At 34.9% G+C, this 15,852-nt stretch overlaps 1 pseudogene; it reads right to left on the bottom strand.

Moving 5' to 3' along the window:
* Positions 1 to 612: 612 nt before the first annotated feature.
* LOC138715570 (kinesin-like protein KIF23) overlaps positions 613 to 15,852 on the bottom strand; it is a 28,495-nt pseudogene continuing 13,255 nt past the window's right edge.

Genomic DNA, 15,852 nt, shown 5'->3' with positions numbered 1-15,852 from the left:
AGTGAGATATCGAATGTTTTCACTTTATTTCACTTGCATATATTAACCCAGGGACTCAACTTCATAAGCTTCAACAACTAACACTGTACGGTATGTAAGCCTTGAAAGTTGTTACTTTAAGGAATTTTAATGTTTCATCATATTTAATATACTGTATACAAAAATGTAACTTGATAGTTGTATTTTATAATTTTATATAATACATTTTTCTGCTTGTTGAAAGAATTCGTAATAGTGTGTATTTTTAGTATTTTAAGAAATTTAGCATAAAAATTAGCACCTTCGAGATATTTATGACATATTCCTCTAAGAATTACTGTAGTAGAGTGTCAATATGAAATAGAAACAAGAAAAGTGACCGTTCAAAACTTTCGAACTATTAGGTACAGGAGTAATTTTAATCCCATTTGTTAACCAATATGGACTTCAAGTATTGCTATAAACAATTATCCAATATGGACCTCAAGTATTGCTGTAAACAAATGTAAGATACCGTACTCCATTGCACTCATCAGTTAATTTTAAGATGAACATATAAGCTTAATTAAGTATAAAAAACTTTAAGTTTTAAAAATGGTCACATTCAATGCAGCATTGCTTAAAATATTTTATGAAGTCAGAATTAGATAAAACATCATATAAAATAATTCAATAATCTTTACCTTTGGATTCAGAGTTGTTCTTCACCGATTGATACTGAGTTCTCCTTAATTCCAGAAAATTTAACAAATCAGGAATCAAATTATTATTTGCTGGATCTTCCATTTCTAAAGAAGGGAAGACTGCATCCACACTGAAATGTACAAAAAATTAAATTACAGGACTTAATGAAACAACACAAATTGATGATTTGAAGTGATCATAGTGGTTTTATTGTAGTCATTGTTATATAATTTTCGAAGTTATTGATTCCTTCTTAAGCAGAAATTGATATAAGAATCGAGTCAGTTAACAATATCGTCAATAACATGTTTAAAGAAAAAGCAACTCATTTAAGTCCTCCTTTTAAAGAGGAAAAAAACATATAGGTACAATTTGTACCCTTAAAACATTTTCTTTGCAATGACTGTAATACTCGTATCTTCTGATATGTGCTTAATACTGTACTAAGCTAGTCTTCATTAATTTTATAATCATTTATGTTAAATTTATTCCTCTATTGTAATAAACAGTGTTTGAAAATGTACCTGCACTCTTCATCAGTGCTCCTTTCTTGTATGTGTTGATTTACCTTTCGCAATTCCTCCACATGCATCTGAAATATTACAAACTATTTGCATCAATTGCAACATTAGCAAATTTATCTGAATTGACTCGCAAGGGTGTCAACAGGGAGAAGGGACCGGCAAGGGGCAGCTGTCCTCCTAGACAATTTAATGATTAAAAAAAAAAAAAAAAGGAAAAACAAAAATGGAGAACGATTTATTGCTTCAGGATAAGCATAATGACGAGAGAATGCTGAAAAATGCATGCCATTCACGAATAGGTACGGGAGACCAATCACTGAAAAAAAAACATGTTTAACATGGGAAGAAAAATGCCACTTCAGATTCAGAATGAAATCGTTTCTTTATGTGGTACTACTATAAAGGAGAGATCATCGTCATTAAGATGAAATATGTGTGTATGTATAGCTTATTAGCAGATGAAACCGCAGATATTTCGGGAAAGAAGCAATTATCCGTAGGGTTGCGATATTTTGACAAAGAGGCTGATGAAATCAAAGAGGAATTTGTTGGCTTTCTTGAACTGGAAGTGCTTGACGCAAAAACAATTTGTCACAAACTAAGAACTGGATCCCGAGAAATGCGTGGGGTTCGGGTTTTGATGGCTGTTCTACGATGTATGGCAAAGAATGTGGGGGTCCAACAATATTGCGGGAAAACTATTAAAACTCATTGTTCTTTCATTGCTCTTCACACAAACTAAATCTGGTCGTAAAAGATCTGAACACAATACCGGAAATCTGCAATACTGTAGGAACCATAAAGGACATTATTACGTTTTCCGCGAGTCGGTATTGAGAAGAAAATTGTTACCAAACATCCCACACCTATGCAGGACCAGATTGTTTGAAAAACAAGTGCATTCAGACAGTAGTGGCTGGTGACCGAAATCCTCGGAGAGGCCTGTAGTAAGTAGTTCAAGCAGGCTGCCTTCTGTATAAAATGTTTATTATGGATGACACTATTATGATTGACATTATTACTATATTATCATCATCATCATCATCATCATTATTGAAAAATAATATGTCAATCTTCAAATAAGTGGCTATGCTGTGAGTTGATTTCAGTAGGCTTAACTATTTAATTTTTATAAAGCAACGAATATTATGCTCAACTAAAGAAGTATGTGTTGAAATTTCCCTGAAAATATTTTTCAGATTGCTGAAGTATCAGTACACACATTGTTCTCTCTTTTTTTGTTTGTTTTCGTTTTGTTTTTTGACAGCAACAAGCACGACCAACAGAAAAGTTTATTTCTCACCACATTACCAAAGACCCATTTATGTTACTCACACCAGGATGCATTAAAAGCTCGCGTTTTAAGACTATCTTTCTGAAAAATTGTCAGTGATGGCGTAGGTCTGTCTTAAGTTAAAACTTTCCTTTTTTCAATATTATTTCTTATCAATAACAATACTCTAACAATGAATTTATTACAATTATAATCATTATTTCTCGCATATCTTTCGATTTCTATTTTCTCGAAACACATAACCACAGTGGATCACACGACGATTCACCACTGTTATTCTCATCCCAACCGACACTTGAGACCAGCATTGATAAAAGACCGGGTTCTGAATGGGAAAAGTGAAGGCTGATGGGTGGGGGAATATCTGCTAGGCCACGAGGCCACAAGAAATGTGCCTCAGTTTCAGCTTTCCGAGTGTAACCTTAAAACTTGTGGAAACATACAAAATGCAGAAGTCAGACCCGGCATGAGCGATTCTGGTCTCAGGAACAAATTTTACTGCAAGACAGGTTTATATACATCACAAAGTTTTCTACTTCTATAACTCTATATGCTTCAGTGAAATAACTAATATAATATGTTATATACGACTAAACACCACTAAAATTTTGAGTTTAAGGAAGCAAAGTGGCTGAGGCCCGGCCTCACTTGCCTCAGCCAATCAGTCGCCACTGGCATCAGAGTGTTTAAGAAGCACTTGGTACAAATAATGCAGGCGTTAGAAACCCTTTCCATCGAAGAAAATGCCGCCACAAGAAAAAGCGCCTTTCAGTTACATTCAGTGGCTTGTAAGTCGTTATTCATCGTGGCTGTCATTTTGATCGCGAAGTACTCTACAGTGTTAGAACTAGTAGTGAATACTTTCCAATCCAAGACCTTGGATATCGTCAAAACCTGCAGCACATTCGACGCATTGTGGAAATTGTTAGGCACTATCGCGAGGATCAAGAAGAAAATCGCCAATGAAGAGTTAAAAGAATGCAATCAAATCGTCGAGCAACTGGGACTTGATCTGAATATACCACGAATTTTCGGTAGGCAGCAGCACCGCAGCAACATGAATTCTATTATTTCTTCTTTAGAATTACGGTTTTCTACTGACAATACACCTGCCTTTGCACCGACATATATATATATATATCCATCCTTCACACATGTTACTCATGAAAAGATAGCTTCATTCTATAGCTTTTACCATTTGGAAGGCCTAGAAGCAGAATTGGAACTTTTGTACAAAATATAGAAAGACAAGGAAACTGAATAGTGAAGAACTAAAAGACCTTGTCATCTTCCAAGTCTTAAAGGAGACGGCCTTTCTTTCTGGCGACGAAAAAGGCTCTGATGATATTCTCGCCCAGTCATATACCACCAGTACAGTAGAGCGTTCTTTCAGCAGTCTGTGAAGAATCAAGACATGGCTACGAAGCACTATGGGAGAGGACCAATTAAATGGACTGGCTGTGATGAGTGTATTTACAAATTTGTGTTTGAAAACTACGATTACTCTATTCAAATAATAGTTGAAAAAATTTGCCATGAACCCAACAAAATTACTTTTTCAATAATTATAAATTATTTGCAACTCTTCCATATAGTGAATTTTTCGTTTAATATTGTATTGTATTTCCTATTCTATTAATAAAATAAAAATTAATTAAATATCAATTATTTTCTTATCAATACAAATGTTTATAGTTTATTATGTCTGCATCTTTTCCTGTAAGCTCTTTAAAATCTTAATCTGCCCCACTCTCACCTTGGAAGCTGGCGATGTTCCTGCTGACTTGTATATTACAATGGACATCAACACACATCGTGAATGGAGATTTTCATATTTCAAGTATCGATAATCGTATTGATATTCCACAGAACAAAATCTCTGTGGTAATTACATATTTGTAATACTTACTTACTGGATGGCTTTTAAGGAACCCGAAGGTTCATTGCCGCCCTCACATAAGCCCGCCACTGGTCCCTATCCTGAGCAAGATTAATCCAGTCTCTACCATCATATCCCACCTCCCTCAAATCCATTTTAATATTATCTTCCCACCTACTTCTCGGCCTCCCCAAAGGTCTTTTTCCCTCCGGCCTCCCAACTAACACTCTATATGCATTTCTGGATTCGCCCATACGTGCTACATGTCCTGCCCATCTCAAACGTCTGGATTTTATGTTCCTAATTATGTCAGGTGAAGAATACAATGCGTGCAGCTCTGCGTTGTGTAACTTTCTCCATTCTCCTGTAACTTCATCCCTCTTAGCCCCAAATATTTTCCTAAGAACCTTATTCTCAAACACCCTTAATCTCTGTTCCTCTCTCACAGTGAGAATCCAAGTTTCACAACCATACAGAACAACCGGTAATATAACATATTTGTAATATCCTTATTAATGTAGAGACTTCAATAATTCTGAGAAATCACCAGTGAAAAGTAGTAGCGTTTCTTTTACTAAAAGAGGGACATTATTTCGAATGCAGGGTAAGAAACCTGACATTGTTACAGCTCAAACACAAGTGCATAATACTGGTACTTCAATTCTGAAGAGAAAATAATGTGAAAATAAATATTCACTTGCTCTGTTTCGTTCGCACAATGATTTACTCTTAAGAATTAAGCAGAAGAGTGGTCGCTGTGTTGTATTAATCGCAAACAGAACAGTTTGTATAGGTAAAAAAATTTAAATACAATGGAATTAGGAGAAAAGACAATCATGACTAGAGGGCGGATCTGTGTGCGTTGTCCCTGAAGTTGAGTATGGATGGACTGTGTTGCTACTGATCGCGACACGTCTAACCTGTTTAGTTTTTATATTTATTTTAGTTTTATTATTTTTGTGAAATTTGGTATGAAATTAGGTCAGTTATAATTGTGATAATTAATGGTAACAATAGAAATAATAACAATAACTGTTGTTTTACTATTTTATTATTAGTAGTATCCTTTTGTTTTCCTTGAAAATGCAAACTGTGCATAGTTACAGCACGAATGGCCATATAGGCTCGTGCAAAGGATCTTGTGTACATGAGTTTGTATAATTGTGTATCAATAAATGCACTTCCTTCATTCATTCATTCATTCATTCATTCATTCATTCATTCATTCATTGTTTCTTTTCTAACCGCACACAGATCCGCCCTCTAATAATGACCAATGCACAACAAACACAAGAACAGTTTCATTTTAGGCAAGGTCAGTGGACGGTCTGTCGCTATCGCTCTCACAGGTCCCTTCGTAACAGCCTTAAAGAGAAAGTGAAGGTGCTGTAAATCTGTGACGTCACCACGGGAACACACTCCACTCTCATCCCCTTGGCTTGTGCTGCTTTTATTAGTAATTGCTAGAATTTAGAAAACGTGGAGTGTGTTTGTGATTTTGGTATAGACTTTGCTAGTGTGCTGCTTATAATAGGCCTATATTGTTACTATTATAGCATGAAAAATGCCAAATTGTGTGGTGAGCGAGTGTCAGGAAAATTAAAGGCTCGAGTGTTATTTATCATAAGTTTCCCTCTGATCCAAAGCTGCGAAAGATTTAGAGATTAAGTGTTACCGAAAGGACAAATTTAATCTTGAAACTGCACATAGTTGTTCCGAACATTTCACATCTGATTTCTATGAGCGTGATTTGAATGCCGAGCTTTTGAACATACCAGCAAAGAAAGAAATGAATTTAAATGCCCAACCGTCGCTGATTTTACGAGTGTGCTATGTGAAAAACAGTGAGATAAACAGTGCTGGAAGTAAACGTGTAGAAGAGAGAACTTGCAGAAAAAGGTTTTGTCTGAGGTAAGTGAACAATAATTAGATGCAAAGACAATAGTGCGTCAGGACGATCCATTGGGTGTGTTATATTTCATCTGTTCATTAGAAAATGAGGAGCTGAATCTCAAAAGAAGAAAATGAAGAACTAAGTAAAGAAAATGAAAAACTTAAATTAGACATTGAAAAGTTAGAGTCTAAATTAGAAACATAATTTGACAAAGAAAGTGTTTAAATCACTTAGTAAATGGAAAAGTAAAACATTTATTAGCTAAAGTGTTCACTCCAAGGCAAATAAAAATGCTTATTAGTGGGAAAAAGAAGCAAAGATGGGAAGAACAATACATGATCCCTGCATTAGCCTTACAATCCTCTACCAAGCGTTGCTACCCTAAAGTGTTGGACAAAAAAATTGCCCTTTTCTCCCGGTATTCTTACACAGTTACTGAAAATTTTAAAAGAACAGGGGTTGTCTTTGAGTGAAATGGATAAGTTATCAATGTTACTGTTTGATGAGATGAATGTCAATGGTGTCATTTGTTACAATCGCGAGGGTCCTCACAGAAGTGCTTAAATTGTAATGATCCGAGGATTGACAGGTGAGTGGAAGCAGCCCATCTATTATGATTTCGATAAAACAATGAACATAGAGCTATTGTTCGATATTATATCAGAAATTGAAGCGTCAGTTTTCAGAGCAAATTTCTGATCTGGGTGGCGGCAATGGAAGACTGTGGAATAAGTTACAAATAAATGTAAATCAAACCTGCTTTTCAAATCCTGCTTGAGACAAAAATATTTGGGTTTTTGCAGATTTGCCCCTCCTGATTAAGTTGTTAAGGAACCATTTTATTAACAGTGGGTTTCAATTGAATGGCAAATGGCAATGTAGTAGAAAAAATGTAATTGGACGGATTATTAAATCCAATTCTTCAGAGTTGCAACTATTCCCGAAGTTACATTGGGGTCACATTACTGTCCAAGAGAATGATAGCCAAAGAGTTGCACCTGCCATGGAATTTTTTTCACATTACACTGCTGCTCTGATTAAATATTTGATACCCGAATGTGAAGAAGTACATGAATTTTTTCAACTCATAAATGACTTCACAGATGTAATGAACTCGGGAATTCCGAAAGATCCTATACACAATAAACTGAAATGTGTCTTCGGGATTAACCACAAGGAACAAGTAGAGATATTAGATAGAATGGAGGAAACAATAAAAGAACTGAGAGTCAGAAGCAAAAATACTCTTCTACCTTTTCAGAATGGCTTCCTTACCTCTAGCAAGAGCTTGAAAGTGTTCTTGGTCTATAGCGATTTAAAAGAAAAAGGAATCGATTACATAATGACCAGGAAACTCAATCAGGACGCCCTGGAAAACCTGTTTTTCCAAATTCGTGGGATAGGACTTTTTATAATAACCCTCTGCACGTCGAAGTGAAAAATCGCTTGCGCCTATTAATATTACGATGTCGCCTTCCCCACCCTACAAGTGCCCCAGTAGAAGATTCAGGTGGAGTAATAATAACAGGATGGATAGAGATCGTTTTACGTGGTGGGCTAGTTTATCCCTCTTCTCAGTGGATGGCAACAATTTTATTGAAGAGTGTAAAGTTATAATTAGAAAATTTCATAAAAAATCAGTCAAAAGAAAAAAGAATGTAATAGGCCGTTTATTAGACTTTTGAGGAAAAAGCTTCTAAATGAAGATCCGGAATTATTGAAGTTAATCAGTAGAGCACGAACATTTTTTAGAATTCGTTACCTAAATAGAAGGAAACAGGACATCGCGTCCTTCACAAGACTAGGTCAGTCAGTTTAAATTTTGTGAAACATTCTTGAAAGAAATTGTTCTATTTGTAAAATCAGTGTTAAAATTGGGATATTTTCATTCCCCGCTGGTATTGAAATCCCTCCTCAACCACTTCACTGAAAGGGTTAATTTACAAAATATTTATTTACAATTCTGTATAAAATTAATTATTATTAATTAGTTTTAGTGCACACTCTACTCCAGTGTTATTAAGGGAAATTTAATACATTTTGCATGCGTAATGTAAATTCTGTCGTTCACATGTGTAGTTTTTATTTACTGAATACTACTTTAATATAGACCTAACTAATATTTTGAGGCTCGGAAACAGAAATTTAAGTGTAAAATAAATTAAATATATTGTACAATGCGTATTCGTCAATAACTTTCTTTAAAATTGGACTGAAATATTCTACAAAGGTTAGAGATAGAAAAGCAAGTACAATGAAGCATTCATAATAGTTTTTATATTGCTAAGAATTTGGAAAGTAAACCATCATTGAATTTAAAAAAATGAGATATTGTAGTGGGAGTTATACCCTTAAGCCTTTACTCCTCCAGTGTGTATGTGACCCTAACAGATATATAAATATAGATGTTTAAATCACTTGGTTATCGCTAGAAAGTGCAAGCAGAGGATTGAAAATGAGTATAGCGTTCCCGTGGTGATGTCACAGATTTACAACCCTCTTGACTGTCCCTTTAAACACTGTTATGAAGGGACCTGTAAGAACGACAGTGACCGACTGTCCACAGACCTTGCATTTTAGGCCTTCTCTAGGTTTTTTATCTTTTATTCTATCTTAAGGTATATGTACACCTTTGCATACAAAAAAATTTTGTTTTGCCTAATTTTGCTCTGTAAAATGTTTATACAATTGAGAATGGTACCAGAAAGAGGATGAAGTAAACAGATCCCTTGAAATTATGTCTAAATTGTTTATAAAAATTATTTTGTTCATAATTATGACATACAACTTGAAACATGATAGCTCATATAGTTTTTAAGATAGAGCCACAGTTTCTTCACAGTTTTATAGCTAAAACTATTCTTTAGTGCCTGACATATAGCTATTTTTTATTTTCATTTACATTAATTAAATATTACCATATATGTAACTTAATACTAATATTTTATGTTGCATAAATCATGTAAAAATCCATAGATAATTATTAACTATATTAATGTTATTTTACTCATTGTCAGGCACTAGGGGGACATTTCAAGCTTCAAAATGACACCAATATCTTCTTGATATCACCATATTTGGCTGAGATATCATGTTTAAAAGAATTAAATATTCTAAAATTACTATTTGCAAGAAATGAGCCACAAACTTTCAGAGCCTAGAAGACTCCATCATCATAAATGTCACCCCTTAAGCAGCTTCATGTCGGTCCAGTTTCAGCTTCTTTCGGTCTCTCAAATACCTCCTCCTTGTTTTAACTTCAAGTGTTGAATATTTTTTTTGCATTTTTGTCCTTATTTTCCATTGATGCAACAAACCCTGCAATGGTGTTTGTCCCAGGGTTTATGCCCATCCTCCTCAGAATTTTAATTTATACTTTTGGACTCTTATTAAAATGACGTAAAACATCACTGACACACAAATTTACAGTTTTATGACTAACAGTAAAAGATTATAAATTACTTCATTATGTAAAAACGTGTTTTCAATCTAATGATCATGCCCTGATATCTGTACATCTATTTTGGAACTAGAAAGAAGTTTATTTTACAAGCAATGCTGGACGAGGGGATTGACAGCAACGAGAATCACTCCAAAAGTAATCCACAATATTTATTTAAATATTACATTCCTATTCTACAGCTTTGCTATTTTCATAGAATGTAGATACATCCTTCAGAAACAATGTCACTTTTCCACATAATTCCCGCACCTTTCAAATGACCTCCATAAATTGTAAAGGTTTAGAATAAAAAATAAATTTAAAAAAAACGTGCATTGCTTTTGGAGTGATCTTCATGGAAGTGACTGTGCCTGATGACTCAGAATTTTGGAAAATGGGAAACCATAAGGCATAAATAGAAAATTATTATATCAAATTAAAGGGGAGAAAATTCTCTATTAAAATAGTTATATTTTGAAAATTCTAATTTTTCATCATTTTTTTGCGTTTTGTGGGTGTACATATACCTTAAATTGATTTTTAAAGCTTTCTTTCGTTAGACCACATATTAGAAATAGTGAAGCAGATCTACAGAACGCATGTCGCAGTGACATTTAAAATTTCAACTATTAAGATTTCAACTATCATCCCACTGCAATGAATAGGAAGTCAACCCAATAAGGAATCAGTCTTTTATAACTACTTATAATCAATATCCCTGTACTTCATTGGAACTGGCCCATTTGAGTGTCATCATGCTTCCAATTGTGACTGGTTGGGATCTTATTTTTTTATAGATACTTGTCTGATATATATATATATATATATATATATGGGATGTTTCAGAATTCAATTGAAGAAATTTATCTCGTTATAAGAGGGGTTATAGACAAGCAATTTGAGGTAGGAAATCCAGAGTCTCCGACGAAAAATAGAAAAATTTCCGAGTTATCAAATTACCAGCTGTTAAAGTACTTTACATATTTTAAAATAGTAAGTTAACATGGAGCAACCATTTGAAATACATTTCTGAAAAAGCTCGTAAAAGATTCTCCCTTCTAAAAAGACTAGCAGGAAAGAAATGGGGATGCTCTAGGAATACTTTGAACACTACATACAAAATGTTTATACAGCCAGTGCTGACATACTGCGGAGAAATTTTAATTACTTCACCTTTCATAAACGACATAGAATATGTTCAAAACCAAGCTCTCAGGCTCATTACTGGTGGAATCAAAACAACGCCAATAGATTCTATGAGATTCCTCACTAATATTAACAGCATCAAAATGACAATAGAAGAAAAAGCACTGATTCAGTATGAAAATCTTATCAGATTACCAGGTAACAATTGGCATTCATACAGTCCTCTTTGTAGATTGAAAACTCAAAAAAAGTTTCATATCCATTGTTCAAGAATTAAAACAGAAAATCAATATCCCGAATTTAAAAGAAAACTTACAAATTAAACCAAACCCTTTAACTCTATTAAATATAGAATATAATTTAAATTTGACAGAAGAAATACTGAAATCAGAAGTAAACACTGAAATGCTGAAAGAATTGTCTTTAGAGACAATTAATATTAAGTACCCTCCACAAAACTGGCTTCATTTATACACCGACGGATCCTTGATCTCCAGAGAACAAGGTGCCGGTGCAGGTGTTACGTGCTGTCTCTTCTCACTTTATAGATCTCTTGGATATGGAACAACAAGTTTTGATGGTGAAATCATTGCAATAAGTGAATGTCTCAGGAATCTTCTATGCCACATCAATAAATTTAGGAATGCAGTTATATTGTCGGACTCCAAAGCAGCTATTCTATCAATCGTCTCTAAACACACACCTTCATCTCAAACAGCAGAAATAACTAGAATGCTCTCTCAATTATTATCACTCAATAAAAGAGTTGTATTCCAATGGATACCATCCCATTGTGGAATCCTGGGAAACGAGAATGCGGATGCTTTAGCAAAGAAGGGCAGCACTACTACTTACAGACCTGTTACTAAATCTACGTATTACTCTGTGAAGAGATTTATTAAAATCTACATACTTAGACTTCAACAAACAAAATTTGATAACTCAATCCCAAGGGAAAAAATGGAACTCTCTGCATCAAAATCCACAGTTAATTCCCGATTTACCACGAAAATCGTGTGTAGCTGCATTTAGATTGGCAAAAGGCCATGATTGTTTGGCCAAACACCTGCATAGAATTGGAATATATCAGTCCCCTAACTGCCCATTGTGCAACTCAAACCAAGAAATGGATTCGGAACACCTCAAAATCTGTGCTTCAGTGGCTAGTCATGATAATATCTTAGAAAAATATTGGAGTGCAAGATGTCAAATAACTTTATTGTCAAATGCCTGGCATTAGAAAACAACAAACAACAACATATTTTAAAAATCATAATCCAGTACATATTATAATGAAATAGGAATATGGAATGATTTCGGAATTTATTAGGAATGAGATGAAGACCAACTGTTAAGAACTAACTAACCATGTTTCCAAATTAAGCTTTTACAGAATCTGTAAAACTGCAGGTAAATAATGGGACAGTACCGGTACACCACTGCACTGTTTTTTGTTTCACCCTCATTTACTTTCGTTACTGTGCTATTTTAAAGAGAATTATCGGCGTGAAGCTGTGGTATATGGATAAAGAGTCTGTTCTCAGACAAAAAGGTACCGTAGTATGTTCTAGTCCCACCGTCATAGTATAGTTTTCTTTTAATCCCAATATCTCTTTCCAAGGGGAAAGGAACTGGCCACCTTACCCCATTACCTCCTGGCCTAGTTTCCTCATGATGATGCCTTATTGGTGTTACTTATAAGGTTCAAACCTGTCTGCGGACAGTTGACTAAACAACAACAACAACCTCTTACCAGTATTTCATTGCTTACTTCCTCTAAGAAAGACGAAAAGAGACATTTTTTTCTTTTCTCGTTTATCCATTTTGTTGTTATATTTTCTATTAAACTTGTAACTGATACCGTTATGCACAATTACAAGTTAATTGATAAACATACTGAAACTTGTCTAGTGTAATGGATATGAATTTCTCTAACTACATTCTTTCTTTACTCTTCTAAACAAAATTATTGTCATTACATTACAAAATAACTATAGAGGGCATTTTAATGTTACGATACAAGTTTTAAGTTACATACCTTAAGTAAAAAAAAAAAAAAAAGTACGTGCTGAAGTTTGAACGTTCGGCCTCAGAAACAATTTACAGTGTTCACCGATTGTGCCACAGGGACATAGCAATATTGTATCCAACACATTTCCAAATCTACCGCCATGCCACATGCAGATTCAATCAGTGGCATACTACCCCAAAAAATACTTCACGCCATTACATGCAAGTTCGAACCGGCAGACCCTGGTTTCCTATCTCAAAATACTTGCCTAGGACCCCTCCACAATCCCCTAAATTTCTTCGGTAGAATTATGAAAGACCTTGTATAATCTGAGGCTATTTTGGTTGGTTAGTAAAGTTTACGCAAAATGTATAATCATGTTGAATCTTTCGTTTAACACTTGAATATAAATAATTGATTAAATGGTGATCTTACGCGTGTTAATTATGTAAGCATGTGTGGCTTACCGTTATTTCGGTGTTACTTGACACCATCCTCAGAGCCTACTAGATCTCGGTGCTATCTCAACTTTGCTGCCTGCTGTGAGGGTGCGTTCGTGTGATGAAGAATTGTGTCAAATAGTGTGTGTGTTCTGAAATTGATCTGTGTGTTGAGAATTTGATCAGGATGTGTTTTAGTGTGTCTGTATATTTCATATTGTTCTAGTGTGTTGAGTTTTTGGTTTTTGGGTTGTATGTGCAGAATTTCCATGTCTGTATTTATGTTATTGTATGTGTGGTTAGCATTAGTTATGTGTTCGGCATATGTAGATGTATTGTGTCCTCTGGTTATTGCTTTAATGTGTTCTTTGTATAGAGTTTGGAATGATCTGCCTGTCTGTCCAATGTAGAAACTGTCGCAACTACCGTATTGCATGTGAGTTTGTATATGCCTGTGTGGTTGTATTTGTTTGTGTTGTTTGCGTGTTGAGATGTCTTTGTAGTGTGTTTTCTGTTCTGTATGCTATGTTGTATTTGTTTTCTGAATGAAGATGCGATCCTAATCAAATTCTCAACACACAGATCAATTTCAGAACACACACACTATTTGACACAACTCTTCATCACACGAACGCACCCACACAACAGGCAGCGAAGTTGAGATAGCACTGAGATCTAGTAAGCTCTGAGGATGGTGTCAGGTAACACCAAAACAGCTGTAAGCCACACATGCTTACATAATTAACACGAGTAAGATCGCCATTTAATCAATTATTTAAATGTATATTCCTTAATTATAGGACAGAATAATATCAAGAAAAATTGTACGCATGGTTGCTTTAGAGACAGCACATTGTTATGAGAAATTAACAAAAAAAAAATGGCTTACTTGATTATCTTTCCTTCTGCCCACTGGCAAATTCAGGTTATGCTTTGCAGAGTCCACCTGCTGTGTAACTTGCACTTCTTTGGTTACATCTGCAAACTTCATGACATGCTGAAAACCAACCACCGATATCTTAAAAACAATGAAAGTATTTCCAGTAAATCAGAGTCAGTATAAAAATATAAAAAATGCAATTAAAATTTATTTAAAAGTTAGTTATAGAACTACAGCAATAATTCCCGAACTGCTTATGTTTACAGGCATTTTCTATTAAAGCCAACACAGAGACTAAGAGATCGAGCTAGTAACTTGAATTAATATGAAATGAAAGGATAAATCACAGGTCTACATGGTTCCAGGGAGGAAGAGGATGAGCTGATGAACTCATTTTATGAAGAATTCCAGTCTCAGCAGACTTGGCTGCCTGTACCCGTCAAAATCCTTATTTGAGTTTGGACTGAAGTAATACTGATAATGAAGAAACTAGTCTACAGGAAGGCAACCCAAAAATAAAGTCTTCAAGCTTATGTGAGCTTTGGATCAGAATCCCAATCAGTAGCTGCTGCTCTTAAGATTTTTGTTTGGTAGGGCTGGACTAGAAATTTCAGTCTATAAAATTATTATCAAATATCACAGAGCAATTTACCTCTATTGAAGTTAAAACTATAACGAATCTTTGGTGCAGTTTTTATTTGTGCTGATACTGTTGAAGATTATATATATTTTTATACTAAAGTTACGAAACGCTATACCAGCATTTTTCAACCTCTTTCAACACGTGGTACACTAAAGTTGTAATTTAAAATTCCGCAGCAAGCCCATAAATCTAAACATGAATGGTTCATAAAAACATGTAAAATACGATATTTTTTAAGTTGGTTCATAGTGATCTCACGGTGGAAAGGCTGCAGTTTGGGTTTTTTTCGGGGTTCTCCTATTTCCCCATATTAGGCATCTATATCATTCCGTCAACATCTCTCCATTGTCATAATTCCCCAAATGCCGGCTGGTGACGTAAGGAGGGGACTGGCCTAGGGAAGAATGGGGTTGCCTGCTCGAAACCTGGATAAGCAGCAAACCTTAGTGTGGTCAGCTGGTGGGGGTTGGAAATACACATAGCTTGAGGAAAAACTCAATAGATTTAATCAGATTGCAGCAATGGATCGTAGTACCCCCTCCCTTAAATTAAAATTCAATTCAAGGTTGGTATGATATTCTAACATTATTGATCTGGCAACCCTGGCTGCACGTCAATCATTCTCATCTTTGCCGCGTGCACACCTACTGTGTGTACTGAATGTTGCCTGTGTCACGTTCACAGAAAGCTAACTCTTGTTGGCTCACTTTTACTTACTATTCTTTTCACTTTTATTTTCTAATTTTTACTATGACAACCATCACTATTTCATCCTCTGCCAGCACACCAGAGGATCATTGGCGGCACACGGTTGAAAATGGCTACACTATACAAACAATTCTGCTGCAGACATGTGTACTGAAAGCTACTTCTGCCTGTTAATGATATACACTCCTATTTTGTAAAGTTAAGACACTGCAAGTCTCCTTTCATTTTCTTCACAAGAGGAAAATTCATGTTGATGGTTGATTAAAGAAAGTGTTTTATTCTTTCCCGATCTCCCTCAAGAAATGTAGACACTAGTGGAGTTGGCATT

The sequence above is a fragment of the Periplaneta americana genome, chromosome 15, assembly GCF_040183065.1.
Source record: "Periplaneta americana isolate PAMFEO1 chromosome 15, P.americana_PAMFEO1_priV1, whole genome shotgun sequence".
Lineage (NCBI taxonomy): Eukaryota > Metazoa > Arthropoda > Insecta > Blattodea > Blattidae > Periplaneta > Periplaneta americana.
This window is presented reverse-complemented; position numbering and strand designations above follow the sequence as displayed.